The sequence below is a fragment of the Ixodes scapularis genome, unplaced genomic scaffold (assembly GCF_016920785.2).
Source record: "Ixodes scapularis isolate PalLabHiFi unplaced genomic scaffold, ASM1692078v2 ptg000834l_1___fragment_1__unscaffolded, whole genome shotgun sequence".
Lineage (NCBI taxonomy): Eukaryota > Metazoa > Arthropoda > Arachnida > Ixodida > Ixodidae > Ixodes > Ixodes scapularis.
The window spans coordinates 483,699-500,197 of record NW_024610050.1 but is presented as its reverse complement, the minus strand read 5'-3'; positions in this window follow the sequence as shown (position 1 = coordinate 500,197).

Below are 16,499 nucleotides of genomic sequence, written 5' to 3'. Positions count from 1 at the left end.
ATACTGCCATTGACATCCGATGCCAAAAGCATATAGAATAACTGGGCGACGAAATAGCGGAAGGCTCACTTGATGCCACTATTCTCAGGGCTTGTGTAGCCAGTGCATAATATTGAGCGAGACAGACGCTCGCTTTGTAAAATCTTTATTCCCTTATACGTTAGAGAGTGGACTGGACACAACTGAAATGACTTCAGTTAATGTCGGCTAATTTTTGTTATACTTTCACTCACCTAACAAATGTTTCAACAAGCCGTGGTGCGGAGGTCCCCCTGGTGAACATGATGTTAAACAGGGCATAGGCACACGTTTTACCGAACGACACACGGAATTTACTTGACGAAAATTGCCTGGAACAAAGAAGTCCTAGTCAGTTATAGTTATGGATGCTAGAAAATGTGTCATAATTTATTTTCCGCGCGGTGTTGTAGCAAGTGATAGCCGTAAGACAAATGCAAACACATCAAACATCAGTTAATTAGAACATGTTCATAAAATAATATAATATCTATTTAAATAAAATTTATTTGTCTTAATCATATTTTTTTATCACATTAAAATATTTCTTTCATTATATTAAAAATTGCCTTTGTCATTGATTTTTTTTAAAACAAAGATATGCATTGTTAAATGTTTCCAATCAATGAAAAGAGCACGAAAAAAAATAGGTGTAAATTTCATAATGCCATGAAGTGTCAGTTTAATTAAAGGTTTTCTATCCGTGCTCTAAGATTTGTAAAAAAAAATAAGAAAAACTAACTACACTATCAACAAAGAGTAATATCAGAAAGAAAAACATTCAACAAATTTAACATCGTCAGTGCTTGGGGGTGCGATAAGAGTAACAATTGCGATAGCTTTTTTTACTTAGAGAATGCTGAGTCCGTCTGATTGTTCCTGAGAAGTGACGATCGAGGCACCGTTATAATATTCAGCAGCTCTGTTAATGCTTTTGATCAAACTGGCACAGTGAGTTATAAACCTGCCAAGACATTTCTGAAGCCGTTTGCGAGAATCTGGCTGGGGACAATGTGAAATGGTATATGTTTCATGAAGGGGTACGATTTCTTGGGGTGCGATTCGGCGACCTTCAAGCTCCAAATTATTTGCGCAGAACGCAAACTTGCTTGAGCTTGTGACAACGACAGCTTGTTGAAGTCTGTCGAACATTAGATGGAAGATTTGCTTGTGTTAAGCTGCGGTTGTGCTGGCTACGAGGAAGTTGTCGGCGTAGGTGAAGATGAAACAGAGCCCTCTGGTGTCCTCATTAATGAATTTTTGAATTGTCTGTGCCAAATGTCTCCGGCCAAAAGGCAGTCGTAAATATTCACAGAGCCGAATGGTACTCAAATATTAATAGAATAGCTGTTTTAGGAATATTGGCAGACGTTACTGGAAATTTGGTGATGAAAATTAACTCAATCAGTCAGTGAGTAAGGTAAGTTTTCACAGAGGTTTGTGGGAAGCCGAGGAGGAAGACGGCGCAGGGGGGCGCATGCTGCGGCCCGCAAACCGGCGCTCGAGACGGGTGCGCGAGCAGTTCGAGACGAAGAGCGAACGGAAACGGCCGGCAACGCGGCAAGCCCTGACGACTCGGCGATCCACGGTCAAAACACGGTCAAGAGAGAGCAAGGAACAGTAAAACGTTTTCTCGCACCTCCTTGAAGGTGTGACTTTTTGGGAGGACGGACCAGGCGGGGACCGATTGGGCGGCTGTATGAAAGAGCGACTTACACAACTGGCGCATCCAACGCGGGGCCGATTGCCTGCTGCTTGTTCCGTTCGTCCCGGGCAGTCCCACAGATCCATTGAGCGTGCAGCGTTGTGTAAAAAGATGGACGCTAACTATGCCCCCCAAAGACGAGGTCGGCCCCCAGTAGAGACGAGTTTGACTCGTCTGAGAGTGGAGCTCAGGAAGTGTCTGACGTTACGGGGGCCGGAGAGGGCTCTAGTACGCTGACATCTCCAGATGCTGGGATCTTACTACCAGCTTGAACTGGAGGCGCGGCAGATATCGGTGAGTTTATACGCGCCATGACGGCAATGATGGCGACGTTCTCGCGACAAATCGCGACGGCTTCAGGTGTCGCAAGTGCCGCGCCTACGTCTCTGCCCCGACCGCTGTTGTCCGTACCGACGCCGACCTATGCGGGATACTCCGACAAAAAATCGGTTCACGATTTCTTGCAGGACTTAGACGCGTATGCAGCCGCATTGGAAGCATCAGACAAATTGGCCTTGGTGCAGATCATGCCGATCGCGTTAACGGGCGCCGCGTCGCGTTGCAGGCGGTTGCAACGACCGTTTCTATCGCTGGCTGACTTGCGGACGCGGTTTAGGGAGGAATTTTAGCCTGATGATCATGAGATGCGGATTAGGGACGAGCTAGCTAGCCGCACTCAGCACCCCACAAGAGCCTCGTGGAGTACGTCCGCGGGCTCCAGGAGCTCTACTCGAGGGCCGAACCATCCGCGTCTGACGCAGAGAAGGCAGCTGGAGCGGGACGGCGATGTCACCCTGGATTTAAAGCCTACCCATACAAAAATGGTCTATGGACGTCTATGGAAAATCCTATGGTGAGTTATGACCTTCTATGGCCCTCTATGGTCAGCCATAAGAAACCATAAAACAGGCTATAGCCACCTATAAAAAAATGTATGTCTTCAAAGATTTAGAATCTCGACCATTCCGATTTCTATACCTGGCTATAGAATAATTTATGACTACGCAGCTATAGACTCGCGACTATTCAATATTCTTTAGCGAGCTATGGAAATATGTATGTCCTTGATGCTATAGATTCGCGACTATTGAATGTGCTTTAGCCGGCTATAGAGTGGAGTATGTCCCCATATCTATAGAATAGTGACCATTGAATTTTCTTTAGCCGACTCTATGGCGTTTTATGTCACCAAAGCTATAGGCCTCTGACCTTTCAATGCTCTTTAGCCGGCTATAGAGTGGTGTATGTCCCTAAATCTATAGACTCGCGACCATCGAATTTTCTTTAGCGGCCTCTATAGTGTTTTATGTCACCAAAGCTATAGGCCTCCGACCATTCGATATGCTTTAGCCGACCATAGAGCGGTGTATGTCCCTAAATCTATAGAATCGCGACCATTGAATTTTCTTTAGCCGGATTAATAGTGTTCTATGTCACCAAAGCTATAGCCTCCGATCTTACAATGTGCTTTAGCCGGCTATAGAGGGATGTATGTCTCCCGAGCTATAGACTCGCGACCATACAATTTTTTTAGTCGGCTCAATGGTTTGCTTAGGCTATAGGCCCGCGACCTTTTTTTTATTTCTTATTATTATTTTTTTTTTTTTACTGCAGATGTACGAAAGTTAAAGAGAGTCATTCATGCGCTCGATCGGGCGATAATTTTCTTCAGCCAGGTTAACGGGGCGTACGTCGCCGCGGCTATACGCCCACGATCACAAAAGCGTCCTTAGCTGCCTATATGACTATTGCAGTTTTGCCGGCTGCTTTCCCTGCGCGTTGCCTTATTTCGGCGTTGACGTCATCTCAATCTTCCGTTTTTTAGCTCTAATTATCTGTCGTTTCCAGTGTATTTTGTAAGGATATGTATTTCGTAGCGCGCCTTCTACTTTGTCCGTGTCCCTGCCATGTTTGTATTTCTTTGTGCCTGCTGTGTTAAATATATTTAATGTTTTTTGTGTATATTTCGCCGTTCTCGACGCGGCGTCAACGAACATAAACCCGCTGCTTACGCCACTACAGAGGTGAGCTTTACTCTTGTCACGACGGTTTATCGCGCTATAAAGCCGTCTATTGGACTCGTATAAAGTCTCGAGAGGGTGGTTTCAAATGCCGGTGCACATGTCATCGGTGTAGGTAGAGCAACGACGTAGCAATCGCGACGCGAGTGCTGACTGCGCCTCGATCTGGCCGGCCGCGCTCGCTCTGTGGAAATGTAAGCTTGGGACTCTCGAGCCCCGTTAGCTTACTGAACATGCAAGACACTACTTGGTCGTCGCGAATCCTTTGCCCTTCGAATGGCTTCGAAGCCGTTCCAGCGCCCGGCGTATACCCTACGCAGCGTCCTCCAACAACCGTTCGCACAGCATCGGAACCCTCCGTCTGCGAGCGCCGGCGGTTCGCCGTCGCGGGGATCATGTTCGCGGGAGTTCATGTTCGCGATGTTTCATGTTCGTCGCAGGAATTCATAAAATGCTCCCATTTAAGTTGCGACGATAAATCGTCGGCTCTCGCAGACTGCCAGTAGGCTCCAGAAAGGTTGCGACGCTGCGCGGGCGGTCGCTGACAGGCGCTGCTGCCGGGCGGCGGAGAAAAGCTCACCGGAGATAAGCTCACCGGAGAAAAGCTCACCGGAGAAAAGCTCACCGCAAAACCGGCAGATGCGGAGAAAAGCTCACCGGCCTTTGAGCAGATGCGGAGAAAAACTCACCGATTTTTTTTTAACTTAGCGGATTCTGCGTCAAATGTGGCAATTTAACACAATTCGCATTCGTCACCTCATTAATAATATGTCCTCTTTTTTGTAATATTCTTGAAGTTCATTGGGCATATTTACTAATTCCTCAGAAATTATTAATCACCCATTCTGTATATTAATTAAGCCGCAAGTATAAAATAAGAACATCGTACACTGGTAAAAAAAAAGACAACAATTTATTGACAGCTGACAGTGCGCCTTCGGTAGCTCTGTCAGATAAAGAGGTTTGTTTATTGCGAGCTAATATGAATAGCGGTGTGGTGAACCGTTTCAGCTCCCAATATTGTGTAGTGCCTAATAGATAAGCAGGTGTTTGTTGATGTAATCAGTGTCGGCTACGCTATTAATTTCACTAACAAAACTTTAGTTGCGAGCACAGCCTCGTCCTGTCCTGTTTGTTGTCTTCTCTCCGGCGTCGTTGTCTGAGCGATTTTCATCATGATTAACGTTTACCAACTCGCCCTATTGGCTACATTACGCAAGACTACTTATTATATAGGTGACGAGTTACAACGCTTAGCCAGTGCATCTCTCAAGGTTACGAGTGGTTCGCAGTAGAAGGGCATTATCCCACAAAGGCAACGAGTGGAAACCCCAGGACGAACGACTGGAAAACGTGCATGTCCGCAGAAGATAGAAGCCTCGATATCCTACTGAATGCTTTATCCTGTTTTCAAAGGAGAACAAAGGCTTCAAAGAGAATGTCAGGCACCGCTTTGTTGCGCATGCACTTTCGGATTTTCGGCACTTACAGTTTTGAATTTTAGGTTTTAGGCAGACATTATTAAGTTTTTGAACTCTTTCCTGATCTTCAGGAGCATACAGTTTTCACTCAGGCTTCGTTGCGTAGAGAGTAAGCCATAGAAAACACTCAACCGCGATTAATTTCGGAGCAATATACCCAATAATAATATTACAAAAAAGGGTATTTTCTTTTTACAAAGCTGACGAATTTTAATGTTAATAAATTTATTTAGGTTACGCGTGATCCAACAGCCTCTATATAAAAAAAAGAAAAAAATTGGTGAGCTTTTCTCCGCATACGCTCAATGGCCGGTGAGCTTTTCTCGGCATCCGCCGGTTTTGCGGTGAGCTTATCTCCGGTGAGCTTATCTCCGGTGAGCTTTTCTCCGGTGAGCTTTTCTCCGGTGAGCTTTTCTCCGGGATTCCTGCTGCCTAGGGTACGCCGAGCACTGGAACGTTTTCGCCGGCGTTCGCAGGAAAAAGATTCTCAACGACAAAGCAGCGCCCTGCATCATCAGCAAGTTAACGCTGCTCGAGAGTCCCACGCTCACATTTTATCAGAGTGAGGCGCAGTCGTCTCCCACTTCGCGTTTGCTGCGTCGTTGCTCTGACTAAACGATTGACAGTTCTCTCGAGACTTCATGAGCGCTACATCGACGCGTCTATAGCGCGATAGAGTGTCGTTACAACAAAGAAGCGTACCCCGGCAGGGGCGTAAGCAGCGATGCAATGTCCGTCAACGCCCATGTCGAGAACGATGAAATATACGCAAATAACAGCCGAAAAAAACAAAAGTATCAGAAGGCATGCGCTACCCTATAGGTGCGTCCTATTATCTCTCTGTTCCGCGAATTCAACAAATCAGCAAGCGCTGTGGCTAATTTTTCTTCTTTTTCTTTAAATTATGAGACATTAAAGTCATTGGAGCTTCTTGGAGCACACATCCCCACCATGTCTCCTCATGGTGCTCAGAGATTGTAATTGAAGGCAGTGATATAGACTGAACTCACGGATGAAAAACGTACTACGGCACAAATTTCTTAAACCACGCAATCAGAAATGCCACAACGATGCAAAGATTCCTAAAATTGAAGTTTAAAAATGCGAACCTGACAGTGTACACATAATTCAAAAGTGCTTGGTAAAAAAAAATATATATACATATATATATTTATTTATTTATTTATTTATTTGTGGACATCCTGCGCAAAAAAAAAAAGTATTCGCCATTAATTATTCATAATAAATTATGTGGGCTTCACGGCGTAAAATATGATATCTTCAAATCTGCCTTTTTTTCGATCACTTCTGGGAAGTGCAGCTTTGGAAAGAAATCCAAAAGCTGGGGGGCCTTTATGGAGCTGTCCTGTTCACTCGGTAGTGACAGCAGAGTAGACGCTATGCGTGTTTGAGGTCAACCATGTCTCCGGTTAGGGTCCCGTGACAACTGTCTCGAAGCTGGTGATAACGCTGGCCACGGCACCTGCCTTAAGCCCAAGGCCACACATAGCATCCACTGCACTATCAACCTTGGCTGGAACTGTCAACAGTATATAAACGAAACATTCTCTCGCTGTGATCAAGGGAGGAAGTGGCCGAGTGGGCTAACGCGTCTCAGCTCGGAGCGTGGAGCGAAAGCTTCCGCTGGGAACCTCCTGGGTTCGATCCCCGCCGCCCCCGCCCGTTTCGATCTGGATGAGTTTCGTACCGGCACGCGTTCGTGTGATCACTACTGCGTGATGCACGTTAAAAATCCCAGGTTAGCGGTTGTACCGCACTGGCTAAATTTCTCATCTACAGCTAAGAGACCGATTACCCGTTGAGGCGCATCTCCATCAAGGCTGTATAAACATAAAGAGCACGCCAATTTTTTTTTCGCTGTGTTCATTGTTGGTATGCCCCTGAACATTAGTGTTTGTGATCGCACTTCCGTTCTGGCCTTGAAGGAGCTCTGCTTTTCAATTCCTCTGTTTTCTCTCTCTCCCTTAGCTGAAAGCATTGTAGAAGGTGCGGACTCGGCGGACCAATCAACCGTAGACTTTTTATCGCTTCACTCCGCTCTGTGTGCGCATGTAACTGAAGGAGCGTGATCACGTGGTTTGACGGATGACGCATTAGCCGCTGCCAATCCCGGAATGAGGCTGCTTGCGGACCTAGTTTCGCGTGTCGTGCGGCCCGCGGGGCTGCTGTGGATTTCGCTTCTATGGTAAAAAGTATCCCGATCGAAAAGTCCTACCCGTATGTCGGCAACAAGCGATTTCTTTAAAGAAGCCCAAGACATTCTTGTGGTGCGTTCAGTGTTCGGTTCGGCAAATGGCAGCTTGAGCTACATCGTGGTGAATCTTCACGGATCCCTTCCTTCTCGGTTTTGTGTTTGAGTGGTTGGTCCGCAGTGCCCGTGTCGACGTATATTTCGGATTACATTTTTCAAGTTCGGTATTTTGAACGTAAGTGCGCTGCAACCTACTCGGCGACAATAGACCGTTCTGTAGTGTCTATCTCCTGGCAGTGCCTATCTTCCGACAGCTGGGAGAATAATTTCCCCGTAATTCTACCGCAGTCGCCTGCCATTAGCTCTCTGAAATCATGTGAAAATTGTAGTAGAATACTTACATTCTTATTCTCCCTGCGTTTTGTGAAAAGACGTTCCATAGACACCTTTTCGTGGATACACGTTTCCTGGACACACGTTTAGTCGGCACTCGTTACGCGAATTGCACGCTGCAGGGACATTTCGTCGCGCCTGTATTCCTGAGGCGCGTGCTCACCGACTCAGCCCACCCGTTCACGCCACTTCTTGGCAAATCATTACAAAAAAAAACATATTTTGAGTTGTTTATAAACGTCACGTGTTGATGAAACGATCTCGATGAAACGTCTTTTTATAAACTGATTGCAGCGCCAATGAGTTGCGACTGGCATTAGAATTTCGGGGGGAGGGGGGACTTCGGCCGGCTGCCGGGGGACTAGACACTACCCAGGAATTGCCTTTGGTTCTTGTTTGCTTTGCAATATTCTCAGTTGTATAACAGCTCAGTAATACCTGTTCACATAGTAGAAATTGCTTAGTGTGGTGCTTGTGTACAGAACGGGCTGTGTGTAATAAACTTCTGGGAGATTTGAAAACAATACCTTTTGTCTGTTTACCTGTGCTTTTGCAAACACCTGAGTGAGTGCATTTGTTTTTGTTGTTGTTTTGTTGAAATGCTAGCTCTCTGTTTTAAATGGGGCTATGAAGTTCGGCACGTCTCACAAGGTTTTTTTTAAAGATGTCCAGTGACAACAAATAATTTGTTTCACATTTCATACGATTGCGGTAAAAAGAAAAACTACAGGCAGCTATGGCACGATGGTAAAGAGACTTATAAGACGAGCTATAGAATGAGGTATAGCGGACCATGCGAAGAGCCATCAGCGGCTAAAGAAACCATAGGAGAAGCCATAGGCAGGCAGCTATAGCACGGTGTCTAAAAAGATCCATAGAGTAAGCCATAGAGATCTCTATAGCAGACCATACAAGAAGCTATAAGCGGCTAAAGGAACCATAGGAAAAGCCATAGGCAGCTATAGCACGGTGTCTAAAGAGATCCATAAAGTAAGCCATAGAGATCTCTATAGAAGACCTTACAAGAAGCTATTGACGGCCAAAGAAACCAAAAGAAAAACCATAGGCGGCTATAGCATCCTTTCTAAAGAGACCCATAGACTAAACCATACAGAATTCGAAAGCCCAATTTCAATTGAAAAAGCAATAGACAACCATAGGGGAGACCATAAGAAAAGCTATAGACAGCCATAGAAGCGGCTATAGCTAATTGGGCCAATTTTCTATAGCCGGCCATACAAAGGATTTTCTATAGCCGACCATAGACCACTTTTGTATGGGACGCGCCGCGGACATTCCCATAGAGTCGCATATGGCGTATACGGCCGTTGCGGAGCGCAGTCACGGGGTAGCCATAACGCCCCGGGCTTTGGAGCCCTTCGCTTACGAGCAAAGGCACAGGGGAGCTAACGCAAACTCGACCCGAGTGCAGACCAGTAGGGGTGGCGCTGTGGTTAACCACAGCGGAGGCGCGACTGGTCACGACAGTCGCGAGAATCATGACTCACCGCGGTCTGCCACAAATTAAGTGTGGCGTGAGGATAATGATGGACAGGTTGCGCGTAACGACCGGCCACAAGTCAGGTGTTACGACTGTCACCGTCTTGGGCACATCACGCGGCATTGTACGGGGGTGGCGGCTGGTTCTCATGGTTTCCAGGGAAACGCCAGAGGCCGGCGCCACTAAACAGGTCCTTTGAGTCGAGATTGCCGGCCGCTGCCGAGGCCCAGCATCAGTGTGCCGGCAGGGCGGAAATTGCGGCCGGTGACTGCGTTGCCATGGCCCCGTCGGCGTGTCGGGCTCAGGGCACGACACCTGAGAAGGGCCCGTACGTGCGGGTAGAGATCGGTGGTCAAGAATATTCGGAACTAATTAATACAGGTTATACTCTTTCTCTAATTGGCGATATTGTGTACAAGGACTGCCGTAACAGAAACCTTTTGCGCGCGGGAACTTGTAACTCCGCTGCGTTTACCGACGGGATTGGCAGAAACGCAATGTGCGATGCGCTTTCACCTTGGCCTTGACGGCAGGCGAAGGAGGCATCTTTTCGTTTACTTGCCAGGTATGTCACTTCCTGTTATTTTGGGGCACGACTTATTCTGCCGTGAGGGTATAATCCTGGACTTGAGGAACGACGGGTATATCGCTATAGTGCGTTTTCCCCTCTTTTTCCCTTTGTTGCCCCATCATCTCTGGCGCAGGGAATGGAACGTTCGCCCGCTGCGTCACACCAGGAGCAGGTATTAGCTGCGCGAGACGTGCACGGGAACGCCGAAATGATATTTGCGTCTTTCGATGGGCCAGCCGAACAACGGCGGATGCTAGCGAACGCCTTGTCCCGACACGGACATATGTTTACCGAGAGACGGGGACGAAGGCTACGCCAAATGTCTCCGGCCAAAATGCATTCGAACGTATTAAAAGAGCCCGAATAGGAATAAAATAGTTGTTTTAGAAATATTGGCCGACGCTACTGAAATTTTTTGATGAGCATTACCTCAGTAGTCAGTGATTAAATAAGCTGCCACAGAGGTTAGAGGGAACGTTCTTTACGTGGGGGAGACGATTTCAGTTGGGCACCGTACACTGTAAAAAAGAAATACCGTCAAATTACTAGGAATTGCCTGTTATTTTTTGACGCCGGTACAACTTCCGTTGTTTTGCATCACAGTCACAGCATTAACTAGGTATTACGTGCATTACAGTAGTGAGGCCCTACGGTTGTTGCCCGTAACTTGATCCGTAGAAGCATGGCAGAAAACCGTAACTCTCATGCACGTGATCCACAGATATGGGAATTGTTCCGGCTTCAAAAATTAGCTGGCGTGTTGTCCGTAACTTGGAGCGGCAAAAAACCGTAAATATCAATCACTGAACTGTACGTGATGCGCGACGACAGGAATCGTTCCTACATACAAAATTAGCTGGCGTGTTGTCACACCTTGCAGCGACGGCCAGAGCCTGTTGAATGCTAGCTGCAGTGACTTAACAAAACGGACGTCTCAGTGAACAATAAATATCTCATGACCTCATAGGGAGGGTCACTCCCCATGAGGTCACGTGACCCCCCCCCCCCTCCCCTGAGGTCCCGTGACCTCAGGGAGTCACCTATCCCTAGTACCCTTTTATCCTATCCCTCAGTACCCTTCCATTATCCTCCTCAAGAGTTGCGCTCTAATCCGGCGTTACAGGGAATTGTAAACGGCTTTCATTTTAACCCAAATTAAAGAAAGATTATTAATATAGCAAGATTTGTAAATTCACTTAATTGGGAATTTCCATAGGATTAATTTTATATCAAATCCATCGTTTACTTGCCATCCCAAGACATCAGAACTTCTTAGGTCACAGTTCATAAATATAGATAGAATATAATTGGCTTATAAACGAACAAGTGGAACAACCTTAACGAGTTTAGCTGGGTTTTCGTCTAAGCATTATGCAATGATGAGTGATGTGACTGGGCTAAGCCATTTTAGAGCACCTTATGGAGCAACCAAAACAATGTTTTGGAGCAGCAAAAGTAGCTTTTGAAGCAGCCGAAACAGTGTTCCGGAGCAGAAAAAGTGGCTTTTGAACCAGATATTCTTAGAAAAATAAAAAAAAAAACATATTTTGTTTTAAGTGCTGGACAAACGAAGGGCACTACGTGTTTTGATGTCATGTGATGCAGCATGTTGTGACGGAACTCTCTGCTCGGTGTTTAACTGCTGAGACATCCCACAAGGGTACAGTGCTGTGGGTGTTGCCGAGCAATTCCGAAAAAAATGCTTACCACAGTTTTACTGGTTCACGACGTGCTAGATATTCGTCAAAAGTAAGCAAACGTAAAACAAAAAAAATTGTAAGCGTCGCGGCTGGGGCCTTTGTCGCGCAATCTTGTTCACATCCATGTGAGGGCAACTTTGGCAGGCTTGCCGTTGCACGTGCTTCGTCGCGCGAGCGGAGACAACGGCTGTTCAATCGAAACCGAAACCATACCACATCGCTCCATTTCCAGCTGGTTCTCAAAGCTGTATGCAAAATGTAACTATCCAGGATACGACAAACACAGTACAGCGGCGCATGCTGTCCAGGCAGGCAGGCGTCAGGTGACGTCCTGACGACTTCTTCAAAGACGTCATCTAAGACACCATGGAGGACGACCTCTAGGATGATCTAAAGGACGACTTTTAGAAGAACGTCGAGTACGAGGTCAAAAAGGTCTAGTCACGTCAAATTCAGCTACCGGCGGTTGCGCGACTGGCGTTTCGAAAACGGAGCTTATGCGACCGGACCTTACGCGGCCGGAACTTACGCGACCGGCACCTACGCGACGAGAGCTTAGGCGACCCGTCTTATGCTAACGATGCAAAACAGCTTCTAAAGCCCGCACTTCAGCCAAGGACGCTTGTGCCACGAATTCTTCGGCCACCCGCGCTAAGGCCACATAAACTTCAGCCGCCATCGCTTGAACTAGGAGCGCTTCAGCTGCCATCGCTTCAGCCATGAACATTTCAGCCACGAGCGTTTCGTGACCTTAGTTACGCGACCTTGAGCCTGGTTCGGCCTATAACACTACCGCTTTAAAACTAACCCATCTTTTTTTTAAATCACATACTTAAAATATAAACTAACATTTTATTTAATCAGTTTGAGCACCAGTTTCTACAAAACAGCTTACAGGGCGAATCGTTTAGCGATATATTCACGCCGCGAGGCGCAATATCGGTGGAAGTAGTTCTGATCTATGACGCGCCCAAAAGAAAAAAGTGCTTAGCTATCTGAGAACCACTTATCTGCTCTCATTATTTGAAAATGTGATTCGCGTGTGGAATGTTGCTTGTTAAATTGTTTCTCTGTGCGGTAATAGTATTTTGTTGCCAGTATATATATATATATTTTTTTTAAAATATTTGATCAACGAACGTATTAGACTAAGTGATGGCTGTCTCTCTATATAAAATGAAATTTTCCCTCCCTTTTTTAATCTAAAAACTCGTTTCTTTTTACAAATACCGAGTCAGATCACGTTTCCTTACATGTTTAAAGGGGTACTCTGGCCGTTTTTTGAGCTACCTAAACAAATTGCATTTTCTGACTACCCGGACTTCAGTCGTCATGGTATGCTATTTATTTTCTCGAAATTCAAAATAGCAATTGAGAAAACCGTAAATGAAGATGATGCCGAAACCAGCATTCAAATTTTCGCGCGCTCTTCAATGGTGTGACGCCACACATGGTACAGAGTTTCAGGTCGTGCGTGTAGTCTTAAACAGAGTATGTCGAGTGTTTCTTGCGTGCTTCTCAGTGAATCAGTTACCAAACATTCTTTTCCCACCATCAAACGTCTTCTAATTATTCGGAGCATGGCTTACTGCCCACTTTGTACCATTTCTGTCGTCACACTTCAATGTTGCCAGTAGGGGCTCCCGGTTTGAGAAACACGATGAAAACGAAATTCGAAAATTCAATAACTTTGCGAATTTTTTTTCTTTTCACACAATACTTGGGGAACTTTTAATGCCATGTCTATCGGTGCGTTGAGCCAATTTTGAGGCAAATCAGCGACCATAAAAAAAATCGCCTGAGTGTTAAGGGCGTATTCAGCAGCAAGCATATGTCGAATGTACACGCCATGAGAGGTATGGTCCGTGTGCGTGTCTGAGTAGCAGTATCAGCGTAAGCCTAGCACCTTACGTTAACTGTTTTAATAATTTGTCTTGATTTTCTTGTTTCCCCGTACGCATTTGTTATGAATAAATATGTCAGTTCCTTTAAAACAAGGTGCACTATTCTGTAAGTTGTGCTAACGTCCTGATTGCCACAATAGCTCTAGTACTGAGCAGGTATTTGCTGTTACGAATTTCCGAGCCATTTGGCTAAATGCAATCAATCGGGTGTTCGCCTAGCATCAGGTTTGTGCAGGTATGTTACCATTGTAACAGTTGTCAACGCAAACACTGGTCTTATAGTTTATTTCCGGGGGGGGGGGGGGGGGGGGGGGTGGATGCCCCAAGAGTTTAATGATTACGAGTAACCCGCGGGTTAGCAATCAAATCTCACTGGTTGACTATAGGTGTCGCCCTGAAAAGTCTAGTTTTACACAGGCACTTCTGATACGTGCCTTTGTGTAGTGTCTAGGAGGTGAGCCTGTGCGTTGTAGCGGTCAAAGTCTGCTTCGACGGTGCGCTTCTTGCTGCTATTTCGTTGCGGGCAGGCTCTGCACCTGTGTAGCGGTGGTCGATGTTGTATTTTTCTTCGCAGCTCGAAGAATCGTAGGCTTCGTACTAGTGGCGGTTTCATTGTCTTCCCTTTAGAGTGCAGCTCTTAGGCGCCCGTTTCCGGCTTGAGCGGCGCCGGCGTCAGCGTAACCGCGCGGCGGATTATGGGACGCGTGACATCACGGATGACGTCATCAGTGACGTCATCGGCAACCGCATCGTCATCGTCCCTGATGACGTCATCAGTGGCGTGAGTCATGACGTCATTAACATCCGTATCGTCATCGTCACTGATGACGTCATCGGCATCGTCATCGTCACTGATGACGTCATCACTGACGTCACTGATGACGTCATCGTCATCGTCACGTGACCTCGGTGACGTCACGTGACCCCCGTGAGGTCACGTGACCCTCATGAGACGACGGCGACGCCGCTTGGAGGGAGGAGTAGCAGACAGGACGAGGAGGTGAGGAGGAGGGAGGAAGGATATACCTTCCCTTCAGTAGCCTTCCCATCCTCCACCTCAGGAGCTGCGCTCTAATCCGGCGTTATAGGGATTTGAAAACGGCTTTAATTTTTCGTCTGGATTTCAATACCGCGCATTTTCCTCCTGCTGCGGTCTTTATTTCTATTCCACCTCTTTCCTCCGACGGTGCCCCTCGACCGTGTTCCACTTCTCTTGTCCGCTGCGTTACGGCAAAACTTCGTAGAATAACACGGCATCAACGCTCGTTCCGCCTTGCAGTGCAAGAAAAACCGCCAAAGATCACAGGAGAGAGAGGAAATAAAGATCACTCGCGTGAATTTATCGTTATCACAGTGATCTTTTTTTTAATTTTATTTCCAGAGGCGTGTTTATTCGGCAAACGTATCGACTGCGCATTATATTTGGTCAAAGCATCCGATTGTAGGACACCGGCAAATTATCAATACGCAGACTTACCGGCGCTAAAGGTCGGAAAACAGCGTTTGCGTCTTAAAGTTTTCAGGTAACATTATATATTTAGTACCACATTTAGAGTGATGCAAACATCCTTGGAAATTACTTGCTTTATAAAAAATATAAAAAGCATTAGAGAGTAAAATTATAGGAGTAGAAGTTATTTGGAACGGCAGAAACAGTAGTATAACTAAAAAACGGCGTTTTAAATATATGCAACCATCTACTTGCGTGTATGTAAACTTGTATTCTTTGAAAAGTGCAACTAGTCGTCTGATGCTCTTTCTGTATGCGAAATTGTAAGTCACGGAAAACAGAGGGCTCATTTATCTAAGGGCTAAAAGATAATTATTTTATTCTATATGAAATTCCTTGTAACCTATCTATGAATAAAAATTAAGTGATTGGCTATCTTTACGTTAGTGCATATGCATTATCAAGCGGAAATATTTGTGTCCCACGAATACGGCTAACTGAGACGTATCTAAAATAGGCAGTGTAATGTTATGCCAGCAAAAGCCGCCTGAACAGATTTTTTCTCCAGCCCTCCACTATGACTATTACTATATATGACATTCAATAGCTACCATGAAAATATTTGAATATGTGCGTCTCAGACGACACTCTAAAGTTTTCTGACACCATGACAAAAAAAAAAGGTTTTGGAATCTTGATTTTAATATTGTAGCACAACAATAGTGCAAGGCAACTAGCGAGGATGAATGCAAAGACTTCTAGCGAAACTCAGGGCCCGCTCACACCCCTACATGTATGACGACAACAAAGGAGAAGGGCCTTCGCAGCGCAAGGAAAGAAAACAGTAGTCCTTATAGAAAAGCTGTAAGACGTATGTCCCTTCGTCCCAGTTCCTACAGATTTAGTAACATGGAATCTGACTCGCTGGTGCAAAGCGAATTGATCCGATGGTTAACGCTCTCCAGTCCAGTGCTCCTCATTGCGACACCTTCCAGTTACCGTTAGCAGCGGTCCAGAATTTTCGGCTGCCACCATTTTTTGCAAAATTTGCGACCATAAAGCATATGTAATTTGAGGACAGTTCCGTCTGTGACACATCATAGTCCAGGAGACTCAATATCTAGACAGCGTTATACTTGCGAGCCGACGTCACAATGGAGTTAGCCTATATTGTTGTCACTCCGGATCCGAGCAACCCCTCGACCAACTGAATACCGTCATCCTAGTCTACAAGATTGAATCGGAGCGCAAGAGGCTCCAGTAGACCATGTGTACCAAGGACCCTCGTGACAGACGCCCTTCCATCAACAGTGGTCCTGGTTCCAGCGGCCGCGGAAGACATGTCGCACGACAAGCTCCTTACACTTTCCGTCCGTGTCGCCGAGTACTCGCAAAATCCTGGAATCAGTGCCGTCGCTAATCTATTGGCAACAAAAACACCGCAAGTCTCCAGACAGCCGCTTTTAGGACCACACTCAGGCACTGTCTCTTTAGCTTTCCACCCTCGCAGCCATGTCACGGTGTCGCCGACCACAGTACCAAT